General features: G+C 45.1%; 1 protein-coding gene across 3 annotated transcripts in view; it reads right to left on the bottom strand.

Moving 5' to 3' along the window:
- Positions 1 to 16,771, bottom strand: part of LOC105280996 (microtubule-associated protein futsch) — a 282,442-nt gene that overhangs the window by 93,523 nt on the left and 172,148 nt on the right. The gene's annotated exons all lie outside the window — the stretch shown is intronic.

Below are 16,771 nucleotides of genomic sequence, written 5' to 3' on the forward strand. Positions count from 1 at the left end.
CGTCGTAGTTGCGGTCCGAGCGCCGTTTTGCTAAATCACGATCAATGCAAGAGGCGAGTTCCCGAGGAAACGTTACGGATCGTCTATTCCGATCCGACGTATATTACATACAACGAGATAAGAAACGCGGTCAATCTTTTCTTATATTAGCAGATTTGAGGACTGAGAATCATCAACAGTTGACTTCCCCGTGATATCGCTCCGATACGATAGTCGCTGTCTTACGCCACGTTAACGCCAGGCGCCGAATTATTAATAATAACGATCACGTTATCGCCGTGTCACGCGGATAACAGGTCATCTTGTTCAAGAATGATAATAATACTTCGCGTGATACAACGGAGACCATCGTTACAATGAGCCTTGGAACATTCACACTTTGTGCTCCAACTCGATCTTTTTATATGAGCGCCGCACAAAGCTCGATAACTGTGACAATGACACGAGTGGAGACATTCATCACGAATGGTAATGATCGAGTGCATGCCAGTAAACAGAGCTTCGCCAGAGGTACGCACGACCTGCATCGAGATAAAACTGTACGTTGCTGCTATAAATACATCGCGAGTACGTTATCGAGCGAAAGATACTGTTGCAATATCTGCACGGCGACAACTTTTGGCAGGGATAATTTTATCTTCGAGGATCGGACATTAATAGCGACTGTAAACATTAACGATGCAATTTTGGGAACGTTGCTGAATTTTCCAAGATCGCATATTATATCGCGTTACTCGCGTGCTAATTTGGACTACATGGCTGGCATGTTACTGTAATTAAGTAATTATGAAACAAATAATGTTGTTTCTCGAATAATGTTGGATTTGTCAATTTGGGACATTCATTGAATAAGCTTCAATTTCTTGTTGACTCAAAGATGGTGTCAAGCGTACACTCGAACATTTATGGAAAATTGGACGAAAAATAATTGACTGGCTAAAGAGTCATTTTAGAGTTAAATATATTTTAGAACTGTATCTCTCACAATAAGTTACAGGCAAATTGTTTGTTCTCATATAATTAGTATTATTATATACTCTTATAATAAAATATAAAAAAAGCATTTACAATTGAAACATTATGTTGCTTATACAATATATCCTACAACTGTGAGTACCCATTATTGTACAAGGCACGCACGTGAAAATTTAATTATCTTTTCCAGCGACTTTCTACACTTTTCATTCTACAAAGGCTTAAGATTCCCATGGAAGCATTATAATACAATGGTCGCCCGGCACACCTTGATTCTGCAAATAGCGACTGCTGCATCCAGCGGTAGAAAACAAAGTGCAATTATATTCTTATACTCTTAGCGAGCAACCTTGATCATTTCTCCAGTGCAGCCAAGTTTCCACTCGCGCTTCGGCAATTCTGCAGCATTGCGATTCTAATAATTTCTACACTCGCTCGCAATCGCTACCTACACACCGCGTGTCTCAACAACGTCCTGATAGTCTCAGCGTTTTTCCCGCATGGAAATCACTTCTTTCTCTCTCTTTGTTCGATCGCGCCCAGTTCGCCCGTGATGACCTCGATGTCGGGCTGCGAGACAGCCGATATTTTTAGAGACGGCTTTAAGCTCGCGGTATATAACAGACGAGCTTGCCGTGTCGGCTTTTTCCGCGGTTCCAACGAAAGGGTTACGGTCACGCCAATCATTTGCGTTAACGGCGAATCCATCAGTGATCGCGTGGTGAATCGCCACCTCCTCCTCGTGCAAGAAGACCGTTCTCGATAACGCGACCTCGATCGCTCGAACTTTACGTTTAGTTTCAGGCTCTTCGCGTTCTGACTCGCGAGGGTTCAAGGTGTTCGTGAACGGTAGCCGTTACGTGTAACGCCTTTCCGGTACTGTGCCTCGTAAAGAGATAATGCTCGGACAATGGTACGTGGCCTCGTTTAACTTTGTCGTCCTTTCGCCAGCTTCGCGTTACGTTACGAACGTAACAATACCGCCTGAATTCCCAGCTCCTATTCGCGTGAGGTATTCAGCTCGCGGTGAAAACTACCAGCTGAAACAACTCGCATCCGGTAGTCCGTTTGAGCATAGTGTTCCCCCAATCTGATTCAAACAGCTCGTAAATGAACGAATAATCTTCCGAAAGTTGCGACACCTCCAAGACATCCCAAGAAAGAGAGAAACTCGAATCAGAGATGATTGGATAACGATCAGTGTCCCGGATTACTCTCGAATCATCGAGCGCTCATTAATAAATGGAAGATGACGGAAGTTTATTACCGTGGGTTCAACGCAAAAAGATTCCGAGATGAGCCGGAGGTCATGTCATCCCGCTCATGTTTATTACACCTCGCATTATTCATCGTGGCTTAAATGGCTGCGAAGGTCCCGCTTAGATCCCGCCCGAGGATAGCCAGGCCGATCAAATGGCCCATGCAAATCGCGCGCGCGATTAATCAGCTCATTGAATTGCAAGTATGACCTAATAATAGCTGCCTCTGGACAGAGAAAGCGCCCGACGACGCGAGATTCGAGCGGCTCGCACGAGAACGTCGTGTAGAATGCTGACGCGTGACACATTTCCATGAATTCCCGGAATGCCGGTGGACGTTCAGATATGCCGTGCGTTCAGGACGGCCTCGGGGGACCGAATCGAAGAGAGTGACAAGCCGCCTCAGATCCGATTTTCCATACGAATGGAACGACGCGCTTCTCTTCGTGCCTGAAATTGCATCGCGCCGCGAATTTGCATTAAGACCTCGTTTCTTCCTCGTCGAGATGGTCGAACGCGTTAGCAGAGCTGTCGCTCTTACTTCGATTACCGAGAAACGTTACGCGAATTACTGACATCTCGGAAGCGTCCACTTGCGATAGTTGCTCCTAAATTAGTCATAAAAAAAATTAGATGAAGTAAGGAACCCGCTCTATTTGATTCAACTTTCTACCAGCAATACGTACTTGTACGTCCGACTAATGTAATGTCGGTTTTCCGTTACGCACGTTACGTACAACACCTATGTAGTATGTACTATACGCGTGCGCGATTCTCCGCGTTACGTAATCATCAAGCAAATTTGCTCATCGCGATGAAATTTACGATTGTCCCTATTCCCGAGGACCGGTTTCATGCTCGTTTCAATTTCTAATGCAAGAGCTTTCGCATGCCACAATGTCGCCGTATTAAAAGTTATCTCCCATGAGTCACGTAATATTCCGCGGATTGCAGGTGCGTTATCAGCTAATTTATGCCGATAGATACTCGAAACGTAGACTCTGGCGTAACTCTTTGTAAATTGTCGCGAGTCATGCGACTCGTCGCTCTTGACATGTCGCATGAGAATTACTCGCCAATGGCGCGCTCGCGAGGAAAGTTAAACAAGCCGCAATTATGCAGCCAAAGCGCTTTCTTATCGATCGTTAAGATAGTCTTCCACGACTACGGTCAGTAAACGTTAACTCGTCGCCGTAATTATCGACGTGAAATTCATTCATGCGGATTCATGCCACGTGCATACGTGCATTATTTTTAGTCGCAAACGTTCCCGCCCCCCACTGCCACCGCGTTCGATGGTCATCTCTGCGCCCCCCTCGGCGAGAGGGAAATAGTTTGTGGCGAAACGGCGGTGCGAGGAATTTTTATGACGAAAGTAAAACGAAACGGCCCATAAAACCGGGCGAACGCGATTCCATCTCTCTTCGGCTACGCTCCGAAGTCGCATAAAGTTTGCAACAAACTTCCTCATCGCGCGGACTTTAGCGTCCTTCGTCCGTCCCTCTTACGTTCGCCATGCTTGTTCCTCTTCGTCTCCCTCCTTCTCCTCTTTGCTCGCCTCTCACCACTCTCCCGTGGGCGACAGAGTCAGCCAAAGCGATCGCGTTGGCGAATACGAGGTAGATAGCTGGCACGTTTTACAGCTAGAGAAGCTTACCGCTTGATAACTTTTAAAGCGGAACGACCGGCCCGTTTCTATTCACGCGAGAAGCCGATCTCTCGCCGTCGAAATTTTCAGTGCCAGCGCTATATTGTCGTGAACTATCAGGCGCGTTTCACCCCTATTTTTTTAATTTTCCATCTACTCTCCAATCTAACCACTTGAGCTTTCTTCCAATTTTTATCCAACCCCCTCTTTAAACTGAGACTCGTAGAACGTCCTAAATTCGTTCGCCAGACAAGCCATAAACTGTTTCGCAGTTTGAGATTTATCTTTTTTTCTATATTTGTTAACGACGTAAAACGTCTTTTACATCTGGCTCTACTTTAGGTTCGTTATTATTAATAACGAGCATATGATCTGTTGCAGTTTGCAGACTTTAGACGCCATACACAATACGTTTATGCATCATCGTTTTACCCGTTGTCGTCATCATAGTCGTAATACTTGTTCGATCGAAGTCGTAACGATATACCATAAAGAATCGCACTACTCACGATCACTTTAATAGGAGTAAAGGAGCACAGTGCTAAAATTCCGCTCACGTAGGCGCGAATCGTACTCACCAACGTGGACTAAACTGGCGTCTCAACTATAATTCATGAGAGCACTAAACTATTTTCCAACTACGTCCAACTACGGTTTGCTCGACTGTAACGGCGAAGTTCGCGACTCCCAGTTTCTAACTGGATCTCTTTTGCACGGACGCGGCGACGCCACTGCCATAACTTAAACGTCTACGGTCTACGCCCGCCTCAAAGCAATGCGCTCTGGATTTGTTCCTCTTTACGTTCATCTTGACGATTGCTGCAATGCCCGGCACGATCTATTGTTCATCTCGCAAAACTTGGAAAGCAAATTCAACTTCAAAGCAAACTCTATATCGACGTGAGGGATAATTTAAAAACTTGAGAAACTGCGCTTGTGTCTTTGTCTTTCTAATGTCCTACTTTTCACTTATCGAAAATGTGAACAAATAAAGAATTACGTGAGACATTTGAATTTATTCCATAAATGTTTCAAGATGGCTTTTTTAGATACATGTGAGTAAATAACTGCTTGATAAATTTGTATGTTCTTTAATATTAGCGGTGCTCGTAAATATTCCTTGAAATATTGAGATTGCCGGCATTTTTGGTGCATCTATAGAACACGCGTTAAGCGGGTTAAGATCAGGGAGACGCGCGTGGAAATGCATGACGCGCTAGATTCACGCGCGAGATCGTTGTATCGTCGATAGTTCTATTTCCGTGCTAATTCCTTTGCAAAACTACGTCGTTTCACTTTGTGGAACGAGGGGAAAGAGTGCACAAGTATACACTGTGGGGGATATAAATACGATTCATCGGGTGCATACTATCCGGACGGGTGTCTTCGCGTGCGTGACGCGCACCTGGTGTGTCACGTCACGCAAAAGTCGCCGTTCTTAGTTCGTCGACGCAATCTGCAACATGGCGTGTCGCACGCACCCGCGATTGCATTGGCGCCGACATACGAACATTTTTACACATGAGGTCGACCGCTCGCGAGAAAAATACCTCCTTCACTTGGATTAATTAAGTTATATAAAAATGTAGTACGTGATGAAAGTTGCATAATACAAAATTTCTTTTCAAAATTCGACATTTAACAATGTCTACCATTAAAAACTTATGTATACAATTATCTCCTTGAAATAATACTGTAGTAAAAATCCGTTTCTTCCGTTTCATTGCGGACGCAATTATCTTGTAAAGAATAATACACGTCAACAACCGCAATCGTTAAAAACGGTACAGTACCGCGGAAATTGAAGCAATTTACAAATTACACACGATGCATCCAAGAATTTCTATTAATCAATCCGCGCGTGAGGTTGGGCGTTCGAAAAGCGGACGTCTCTATCGGCAACATCCTGTTAGACGTTCTCCCTGAAAGCGGTGCGAAACCAGTTTCGTTTGATTACGCTATTGGGGCCCCCGTGAATGTGCGTGAACGTTGCACAAGGTGGAGCGCACAAGGCGAGAGAAAGAGAGGGGAAATCCCAGGGAAAGAGAGAAAGAGCGAGAAGAAGGAAAGGGAGAGAGCATGGGCTCGCATGGTGCTCGGTAGTAATTATTAACCCGCAGTGACTCACTAGGTTGAGGACCTTTATGATCCACGCTAATGGCTCCGCCACTCGAAGCACCCGGAGTCGAGCATAGCGTGGATGCGGGTGTACACGCGCGTGTATGCGTGCGCATTTATGGCTCTCGGCCACGCAAATCTCGTTGCGCGTTCCTCCATGTCTGAAAAGCCTCGACCTACCCTTCTTTTCTCTTTGGCAAGAAGAGCGTTAGTCACGAAGGCGAGCGAGCGTTCATGCTTTTAATGGATTTCTTGAATTAGGAGCGAACAGAACGCGCGCTAACAAATCGACGAATCAATCCTCATCTTATTTTTTGTTTTTACACATCGTCATGCAATCTCGGAAATATATCGTTATTTTTGGCGCCGCCCCCAGCGTAATTACTCACCAGCCAAATTACGGGAGTACAGAATTGTTGGAATCGTCCGGGCACGCGCGCACGCGCGTACACGCATGGCCGGCCATAGCTGTTTGCCGAGAAATTGAGTTATGATTTATATCCAACTAGCTACTATAATACTGAATTGCATGCGTGTGACCCGAGCGAAATTATAGTGAATTTATTTGAGCTAAATTGGGTCGATTAACACTATCTGCAGTAATTTCTCGCTACGTGACAAATAGGAAGAAAATTTTAATCTGTAGTGCCCTGTACGTGCACTTAAACACTTTAAACTGATCGTAAGAAATTTCCCAGACATGTTTAAAATGTGTAAAGAGAAACATTGGAGGTATAATTGTACTGCAATGTAAAGCGGTATAACTGGTAAATTAACATTCTTCTTTTTCGCAGGAGGGCTCGTATAAAATTCATCGGGAAATGGTGCACGTTAAATTCCTGCATCGTCACGAGACACTTACGACCCTCCCAAGGTACTGGTCGCCAATTTGAAGGGACATAAAACGTCCCCATCGAGAGTCAGAACCTGAATCCTGCACAAACCCGTATCCTTCCCGGCTACGTGAAAAATATGTTAGTCGTAAGAGAGCGCGGAAACCAGTTTCTCAGCCGGGACATCTGCGCAATAATGGCGGCGTTAAAGCGCGCCGAGCAGAGACCCATCATCCGATCGCGACGGACCGGAGGAGCGTATTCACGTTCATGATCTCATTGAATCGTCGATTCTGACCTCACTGCTGCTGTAGCGCCACGTCTCGCGCGTTCTATTGTAACGACTTATTATAGCCATTACTACGTCCCATTATACGACCGGCGGTTGGCGATCGTGCAGGGTGGCTGATTTGACCGCGGGGACACATTCCTGCGATTGGACGACGGACGACGTCAGAGAGTCAGTGACCCGATTAGAGCGCGCGACAGGAAATAGGAAGTTATCGTAATACGTGCCGCCTGTTCTTCGCCGAGAGGCAAAGCCGGCTCGAGTCGACCTCTCGAAACCGCGTGGAATTATAATAATTCGCCACTCGGCGCGCGATACTTCCGCAATGAGACTTCTGCGATGGAAGCGAATCCTTTTCTTACGGATTTACTAATGTTATTGAAACAAGATTATAGCAAAAGTAGGGAATACCTAATCAAATTTTCAATGATTTTCGATTAAAAGGAATGAGAATTTCTAGAATATCTAGTTAGCTTCAAGAATATAAATGCGCAATGAGATCCTTTCAATCTAATTGCAAACAAAGTCTACTTTGAAAGGAGAGTTAAAATGGAGATTCGACTGTCGGAGCAATTAACGCTAAAAATGGAAAGATCGTGATGAATTACGATCCCTTCATCATGTACCTGCCAACGTCGAGTTCGAATTTGTCAAAGAATCTGCGGTTGAAAGCGCATCCGGCGCAGTGGTACGGTATGCTGCATAGACAATACGGTACAGAGAGCACCTTCTGACACATTGTCGATCAATCGGTCGCGAGAGCGTTCGTGAACATGCATCCGATTTCGGTCCTTTGACGGGCCCGGTGGTATGGCCGGTTTGCCACAAATGCACGAAATTTTCCCGGGGCCACTGCTCACCTATCGATACGCAAATCCGAATGCTCTATGATGTCACAGCCACGCCGCTTGCAATTTGCGAAATAACCAGGCGTTTTGCAGCGTCGAACTAAACGAGCGCTGAAAGCATTTTCATTCACGTCAACGTGCGACGTAGTCCTGTTCACTCGCATTGTGCGCCCTGACAGCTGCTCGGTTAATTATCTCATTTTTATATAATTAATTAGTCCCGGGAAAACGTGCATCATTTGACGTGATCCGCGTGTTTTGTCAGATACGGAACAGCGGCAGAAAAATTGTCGAAATGCTGACGATTCGATGAAATCGTTCGCAATCAGAAATCGCTTGCAGGATTGTCGCTTCATTACGACACGTATTATAATTATAATGCCTTTTATACGTTTCCGATGCGGCATAAATACAGTTTTAACAAAGAAATAGCACATTTCCTCGAAAACAATACAAAATACAAAAATATGAATTTCTATTATGCATAAGAAATAAACGGCAACTTTTTCATCACCACAATGCATTATCCACATCCAACAATACTACTATGTACGATTTATATATATAAATACGCATCAAACTTCTTGCGTATCTTCCGAAGTATCCAGGTAGAAACTTCTGCCCGAAACAATACTACGATGTGAGAAGTTTCATCGGAGTCGCAGAAGCTTCGACCTTGGATACTCGAAATGTTCAATCAAGAAGTTCCCGCGTGTCGCGAGGCTGACTTATGGCTCGTTTGTTACGACGATTACGTACCGAAGCAAGCAGACAGACGTTACATCATTCTTCTCTTCTTCTTCTTCTTCTCCTTCTCTATCTCACTGCTCATGTACTACCAAGCCCATTGCTTCACTGGATTTACTGTTAGCACGGCCCACGTTCGCCTCGATTCCCGTGTGCGACATGCGTGTACACACGCACACATACACGCACACGCATACGCACAATCGAATACATTAATAATACGCCCGCCGCGTCTGTATTCGCGAGTATGTTTCATTACGCGTGACTCACCAGTTCTTTTCGTTTTCTTTGCGTGCGCAGAGCGCCGTGAACCATACAATTAATTACGTAAACAAAAAAGCGCGCTACTCAGGTATTACAGGGAAATCTTGCCGTTAAATATAAGCGCTTCGGACACCGCTAATGCACCCGACTGTACACGAATTCCGGCTGGAAAGCGAGTAGTGGCACATAACTCGAGACTAATGTGCGAGCGCGTATGTGTGTTCGATAGTTTGTACGTGAGCGAGCCCGTGAATGTGCATCTGCAAGACCGAATGGCACATAGGCGTCAGATCACGCAATATCAAAACTTCAAGATACTTTATTTTATTTTAAAAGAAGAGAGAAGAAACTCTTACAAATTTATGTATCGAGAATTGATATTAGTGTAAGGACAAGCTTAACAATAATGACATGACATAAACGATTTACAATTAATTAAAACAGACTAAACACAGATTAAACAAATTAAAACATATGGGAAATAACGAAATGAATGAACCAAAGTAATAAAAAAGTAAACACTATACAGGGTGTCCCGGGTTTTAACCGACAAACTGCGGGAGCATATTCTACTAGTGGAAATAAGAAAAAATTCTTATATCGAGTTTGCTTAGAAATGCTTTATTACAAAGTTATAAACCAATATTGAAAAAAAATATGAGATAAGTAACAACGGATTTTTTCACAAAAATAAAAATTATGTACGCAATGATTTAGTGACGCATTTCAAAATGTTGTCCTTGCACATCGACACAAGCTAGATATCGACGGAGTACAGAATTTGTTACAGTACGACATTCCTGAAAATTTTGTTGCATCTCAGTAACTGAATTAGTAATTCGTTGCTTTAAATCTATCTGGTACTCTCCTGTTAGGAAATCTACGTTGATACTCTCGTACGGCAGCTCGTGCATTTCCGTCACAGAATCCGTACACGAAATGAATATCAGTGTATTCCTCATTTGAAAACACTTTTGGCATTCTGATAGTAATTGCTAGTTCACACGACGATTGAAATCTAACAGCTACTGTTGTGAAAGTAACAATCATACTGAATCGTTTCAACATAGTGAACATGAATACATGTGAATACACGTAACATAAACGTCTTCGACCTTCCAAATTCTACACTATGTTCCGTTGTTACTTATCTCATATTTCTTTTGAATATTGGTTTATAACTTTGTAATAAAGCATTTCTAAGCAAACTCGATATAAGAATTTTTTCTTATTTCCACTAGTAGAATATGCTCCCGCAGTTTGTCGGTTAAAACCCGGGACACCCTGTATAGTTCCAAGAGAAATTTGATTTTTGCATCCTTTTCGAGAAGACTCCTCGTGTTTCGCGCGACTCCGAACGGACATTGCTCTTAATATCTCGACATGGGGGACGCGAGTCTTAATCCCACGCCATTGCATTGATAGATAGCGACGGAGAGGAAGATATCAGGAGATATAGGGACGTCCGACGGTGTGCGTGCGTGCATGCGTGCGCGGAGTCACGTACGTGCACGTACATACACGATCGATGCGCGGGTGAGCTCATCGTGGACAGATTTCGCGCGTCTGTGTGTGCATGACGGGCGTGTAAACTGCCGGCGAGCTGATGGACGTGTGCCACGTGAACTGCATAATGAACAGTGATCATCGCCCGTACCTCGCCTACTCGGACGAGGCGCTGTACGCGGCCCTGGTGGGAAGATAACGCGATGACCTCGAGATAAATTGGTCGCTCGCGATGCTCGTTGCTGATCGAGTCTGTCAGGACGAATGATCGACCCCAAGACAGTCGGCCACACATCGGTCAGCGAAGAAGTATAGGATCAATCGTTTATCACGCCTTACGATCGTTCCGTTCGATGTGCAATGCACATTTCGATACTGTTGCATTGGGGCATCGATTCCGAAGTGCGCTTTGCGCACGAGCGCACGCGGGCCATCGTGTGCATGCGTGTATGTGTGGTCCACAGGTTCACGGCATAGGAAAGTCAGTTGTATGAATTTAATTCATTCAAGCGGTTCTGCACGTTATTATTATCTGCTAAAAATAGGCTAGATCTGACTAAATGATTTAGTAATGTTCCATCATTCGCGCATTTCTTCCATACTGCCGTGTTTAAGTGTACCGTAAACGGCGTTCGTAGATAAGATAAAATCGAGCAGAGTGCGCGCCAGGATTAATCGCGAAATCCGCAGAGAGACGTCCGTGTGATATACACGATGGCCTTGGGCGAGGAGTGCATGCTACGAATGAAAGGTGCTTACGAGACTTTCGATTCGGCGACGAAACTGGGTGAACCGTGAGATATCCAGGCACGATTCAGAATCACGTGACGTAATCCGGAGGAGTTAAAGGCACCCGGGACGAGATTTATTTCCTTCTAAACTTGTTTTACGCACCTTCGGAGAACGCAGCCGTCCGTGCGCGACCGCAAAAGCGACAACCGTCGTCCTCGAGATAAATCGGTACCAGCGGATACGAGACGGTTTTTACGAGGCATTCCAGATCATAGACACGAAGCTATGCACAATCGGTTACTCGAGAAATGATAATAATAGCGCGGTGACTTAACTGCTCACGATAAAGTTGCGTTATCAGTTGACAGTTGTGCGACATTAAGCTTAGATGTCAAAATAGCTATGTGCCAATTAATAGGTGGTCGATAATAATAGCCATCATTAGTACAAATACTAACCAAGATAATGTACGTTAATAAATCAAGATATTAATATGTAATAACAATTTTATACGCATTTTCGCATTCATGATTATGCATTGCATTGTAACACCATCATCTTTTAATTGATACAATTTGTTTAATCAGTCGTTCGATCAGTTGAAATGAAACCGATTAAATTAAGCTATTATTTAATTGCAACTTTGCTAATGCACGTTTAAAAATTCATTTGTCATATGTTTATATATTTAAGCAGATATTGAGGTACTAAAAACATTTTTTTTATTCAGTGAAGATATTACAGATCTCTCTCGGTATTCTAAACTATTATATATTTGTACATTTATTCCATTATTTCAATTTCGAATGATTGAGATCCATCATATTTGTGACGTCGTGGCTAAAATACACATGTGAAGACACATCAAGTCCTCCTCTATTGTAAACGCCATTATACGATATCTCGATGCGGACACGCGAATCTCGAACAAAATGAGTACCCAGGACATATTTTTATAGCTTCCTGCCGCGCGTGCATTCCTGCTCGTCCTTTTCTTCTCCTCGCTCCTCCGTACCGGTTAATAAACGGTCTCGAATGAGGCCGCGGAGGGAGAAGGTTAAAGAGCAGGCGGAGAGGCAAGAGTGATCCGCAAGGAGAATCAGGGGGAGGCAGAAGGTAAAAGAAGAGGAGTGCGCAAAGAGGAGGAGGAGGAGGAGGAGAGATAAAAAAGAAGCCGCGCGTGACCTTGTACCCAAATGCCAGTTTCTGTTGCCGCGGTCGGCGGCCAGTCGATTACCTCTCTCAGGCTTGCATAAGCGTTAAATCGCGGTCGTTACACGGAGATCGAGGAGCCACCAAGAGAGGAGAAAGAAAAAGAGAAAGAGAAAGAGAGAGAGAGAGGGAGCATGTAATTGGACGTATTTGGAGCAGAATAACAGCGCGGCTGTTCACTAGGATCGCCTTCTAAGGGAAAAAAGGCTAAATTACCAGCGAACCCTCCGATGATCCGCGTCAGTTTCAGCCCGAAGGCGCACCGATAATCAGGAATAGCGAGCTGATGCTAAAAGAGAAGCGATGAAAGACGTAATAATAACGCGAGTGTCAGATATTTCTGCACCCAATTGTAGAGAAACATTTTTTCCCATTTATACGCGATGTCGCTGACCAGCAATTGGCTGGCATTTCTTGTTGCAGGAAGTTCCGGAAAGCTTCAAGGCGGCACGGATATTGGCGAGGTTCGCGTGATATTGGCGAAGGCGGCATCGTGTTTCGCAACGTCGCGTCGACGCGTCGATCTCACCGCCGTCGATCCGTATCTCCGCTTTATCGAGTTTCCAATTTCGCCTGTTCGTTACACGTAACGAGCGATTACTTCTCCCGGCAAGCTCCGTAACGGTATCCCTCACCGATATCCCGGGCGAATTTGCTCTTTAATTTGTCGATAGCTCTCACAAAAGCCCGATAACCCGCTAACGCCCGCTTCGTTAACGAACACGGCGCTAGCTCGCAACATTATCTTCCTAACGACATAATGTGGTTAGATGTGCTGTTTCAGCTGGTGGGATACTCCTCGATATCTTGGGGCTTGAAAAAGTTCATCCTTTCCCGTTCATGCTCGCCGTTGCCTTGGTAACATGGCGCGTTGTTTTCCGAAATGAATGTTAAAATTTACATCATTATGCGGTTCTGTGATGTACTTTTTATGAGGTCGGCTTGTCGGTGGACCCTCGTGTTACTTTTTGTCGACTAATTTCTGGTGAATAGGGCCGACATCATCCTTTCTCGGAACGGGACTAATCTCGTCTGCACGGGATTAATCTCAGTCGTTCCTTTGTATTCGGGAACGCGTCCGAGGTCTCGCGTGACTCATCGTCGAGGCCAGGATCGGACAGAAAAAAGATGCATCGATCAATCAGGCTTTAATACCTCGTGATCGAGTGCTACCGGCTCTAGTGGGTTCTCGTCTTCTCTCTCTCACGAGATAGAGAGAAGGCAAGAACGCACAAGAACGTGGGATATCGATCGCGGAGGGATGGGCTGCGTAGTTAACCTTCGTTGCTACATGATGGTCATTAGGGTAACTCTATCTCTCTCAGCGCGCATCTTCCTTCTTTTTGCGACGCTCCCTTCGTAAGTTTGCTTGTTCCCCGGGAGAAAGGGAAAACCGACAACGCTCGCGGATGCTATCGGACAGCTTTGGCCTTGAAAATATCTCGGGGATGCGAAGGGTACGATTAACTCGCCTGCCGGCAAACTGTTGCTTCGAATTTAGCCAGTTCAATTCCCACGGGAACACGCGCCGAGCCGCGCGTCCACAATTTTAAATTTGTTTCGTTGCATAGATGAAAAATCAGCGAGCGCACAACAGAGAAGCGTAAGCCAAGTAATTTCCAAGTTGTCGCGCGATCTTTTTCACAGCTTGCGATTCGCTAATCTGTTTTGGACGATTTCGAACGTGCTGTACATTTCTATTTCTCCAACAATAATCCGCTTCTAATTTTGATAATTGTCATTCGATGTGATGATCTTCCTTCTCACTTCTGTTACAGAGCACAGACAATCACTGGTAAAATGTACGATCTATTCGTGATAAAATAACGGAGATGACAGATTATTAAAAAGAAGCGCGGAGCACATGAGACAGTAAGCGTTTCTCTTTCTCCCGAAATAAACCGTGATCCGAAAAAGCGCGTCATAATGTAGCCGAGGTTCAACGTCACAAAAATACTCGGGAACGATATTTAGAGCAACTTGGCACCGGCTTGATGCAATATATTGTCAAGTCGTCGCGCGTCCTATCCCGTCCTCCTTCCTCCTGTCCTCCCTACATTCCGAACATGAGACAGCGGCAGACGATGTAGGAGGTCATCATCGTCGTCTAGTAGCCTGCCAATCCAAACCCTCTGCCGTCCCTTTCCGCCCGGGGCTCTCACGAGGAGAGCTTTAATATACCAGTCGTGTTACCCCGGTTCACGGACTATTAATTATTCCTACCTAGATGTTCGCTGAACTCGTCGCGTGGGTCGGGTCGCTGGATTTGTTACGAGGATTAGTTTCAGTGACGCGTTAATAAAAGCGAGCATGAGAGGATGAGAAAGAGAAAGAGGGAGAAAGACAACTTTCCCGTTATATCCGAGGAAGAAAATGATCATCAGGCGATCGTTCAATCAGATAGTGGAAGAGCCAAGGAGTAGAAAAATGCCTCATGGTCCAAGTTTGGCCTAAAAATGACGTGTCTGACGTCATTTTTCACAAATAAAAATCATTTTTCACTTCTCGAGACATATTATACTTTCAGAATGTTTGATATTTTTATCAAAGACGAGTGAATGAATTATTGTTCGAATTATTGCTGTTATTTTGTAAAAATTATTTTTTCACAGCTGCACGTTTGAATTATTCGCGAGCCGAAGTTTGTTGTAAGCTAGTTTTACTTTCAAACTTTCAAGAGTTACTTCGGTATACGACTTACAGCACACCACCTCTTTCAATCGATACGCCGATAAAATGAAACGGAGCATACGACCATTGACAGACAGGGAGTCATGGCCGACTATATTTCCATTGTTATTGATGTAAGAACGGTGGACATAACTTCTATACTTTGAAAAGCAACTTCTTGCACGTTCGTCAAACTTTGATTGTGGATAACTGAAAAATGGAACTGTCCGCGAAAAGAGTTTACTCTTACAGACCGAGCCGGCTTGTGACGGGAAATCAATACTTTCTTGTCCAACAGCCGACATAAAAACAAGTTTAATGCACATTTCCGCACTTGATCCAGCAAAAGAACTCGAATCATGAATCTTTATTTACTGCGACGTGACTAATCTATTTCAAATTAACTAGCGTAATTATAACAAATGTGCAAAAAGTCTTCACAATGCTACGACATGAAACAATTTTCCAAATTATCTTAAAAAACCGATTCAGTCGGACTAATAAACGTTGAAAAAGTTACATGAGCATAATTTCAAAATTAATGCTTTGATTTCTCTATTCTTGCGAGTAAATATCCCACTCGTATGTATAAATCGGACAGAGACCCACCGAGCGACATCGAAAGTTTTGGCGGGCGGCCTTCGACGAGGTCAAACGAGGTACAGCCGCGCGCACGGTCAGCGAGGTCATCGACACGTGCCGATCAGCGTCACCGTCACCGGGTCGGTAAGTGTTCCACCGGTTTATTTATACGAGCAGAAGAGCGACGGTTTCGGGTCACCGGCTCGTTGTCGGTGTACCGCGCGAGTGATGACTCGATTACTCGACCGAGCCTCGTCTCTATCGCGATAATCCGCCGGAAGTTGGAGGAGCGACTCGCAGCTGGCGCCCGGAAACGCACGCAGATACACGTAGATACGCGCGCGCGTGTGCAATGTGGCCGCGTGGGTCCCGTCTCCGTCCGCCTCTTTCAACGATCCATCTCTCCTCCCGTCCTTCTACCATCGAGAAACGAGAATGGCAAGTACACTCGACGTAGTCACGCGAGAGCAGTCAAACAAAGAAAGTCCGACGGCTAGAAGCGACTGCGAGAAAGCGCCGAACGCAGCTGCCTCAACGGTCGGACATTCACTTCTCCGGGCAACAGTCTCGGTTCCCTCGAGGATTCACCGGCCGTCAGGCTGGACGTTTCATTGCGGAGACACGCGAGCGAGTAAATTACACTTGTGTTCCGACAAACATCACTTGTCTCGAGAATAATTGAAACGTTGAGAACGAAAGACAAAACGCTCCTCTCGAAGTGCGCGGCGGTGCGTTCTACTCGTGACATTTGCTTCAAGCGCTACCGGTACGTTCGAGATCATTCCCATGCCGAGGCGATTAGTTGAATCGAAAAAAGGCCGCGTGATTAACGTCGCAGATCGTGAACGACTCGAGCGTTGGCGGGGAAAGTGATTAAAACTCAGACGGGATCGTAATGCAGTCGCGATACCGTTTAAGTACATTATTACACGCGTATTTGAAATCGCGCATGCATGCGCCAGCGCTATTAATGGTGCGCGTAGTCGAGCGGAAAAGTAGCCGCGCTGGATCAATCGTTTATCGTATCGTTGTGTATCATATCCGTCGCAACCATCCATTGACCGAGTCGATTATACATACAACAGATG

The sequence above is a fragment of the Ooceraea biroi genome, chromosome 5 (genome assembly GCF_003672135.1).
Source record: "Ooceraea biroi isolate clonal line C1 chromosome 5, Obir_v5.4, whole genome shotgun sequence".
NCBI classification, from domain to species: Eukaryota; Metazoa; Arthropoda; class Insecta; order Hymenoptera; family Formicidae; genus Ooceraea; species Ooceraea biroi.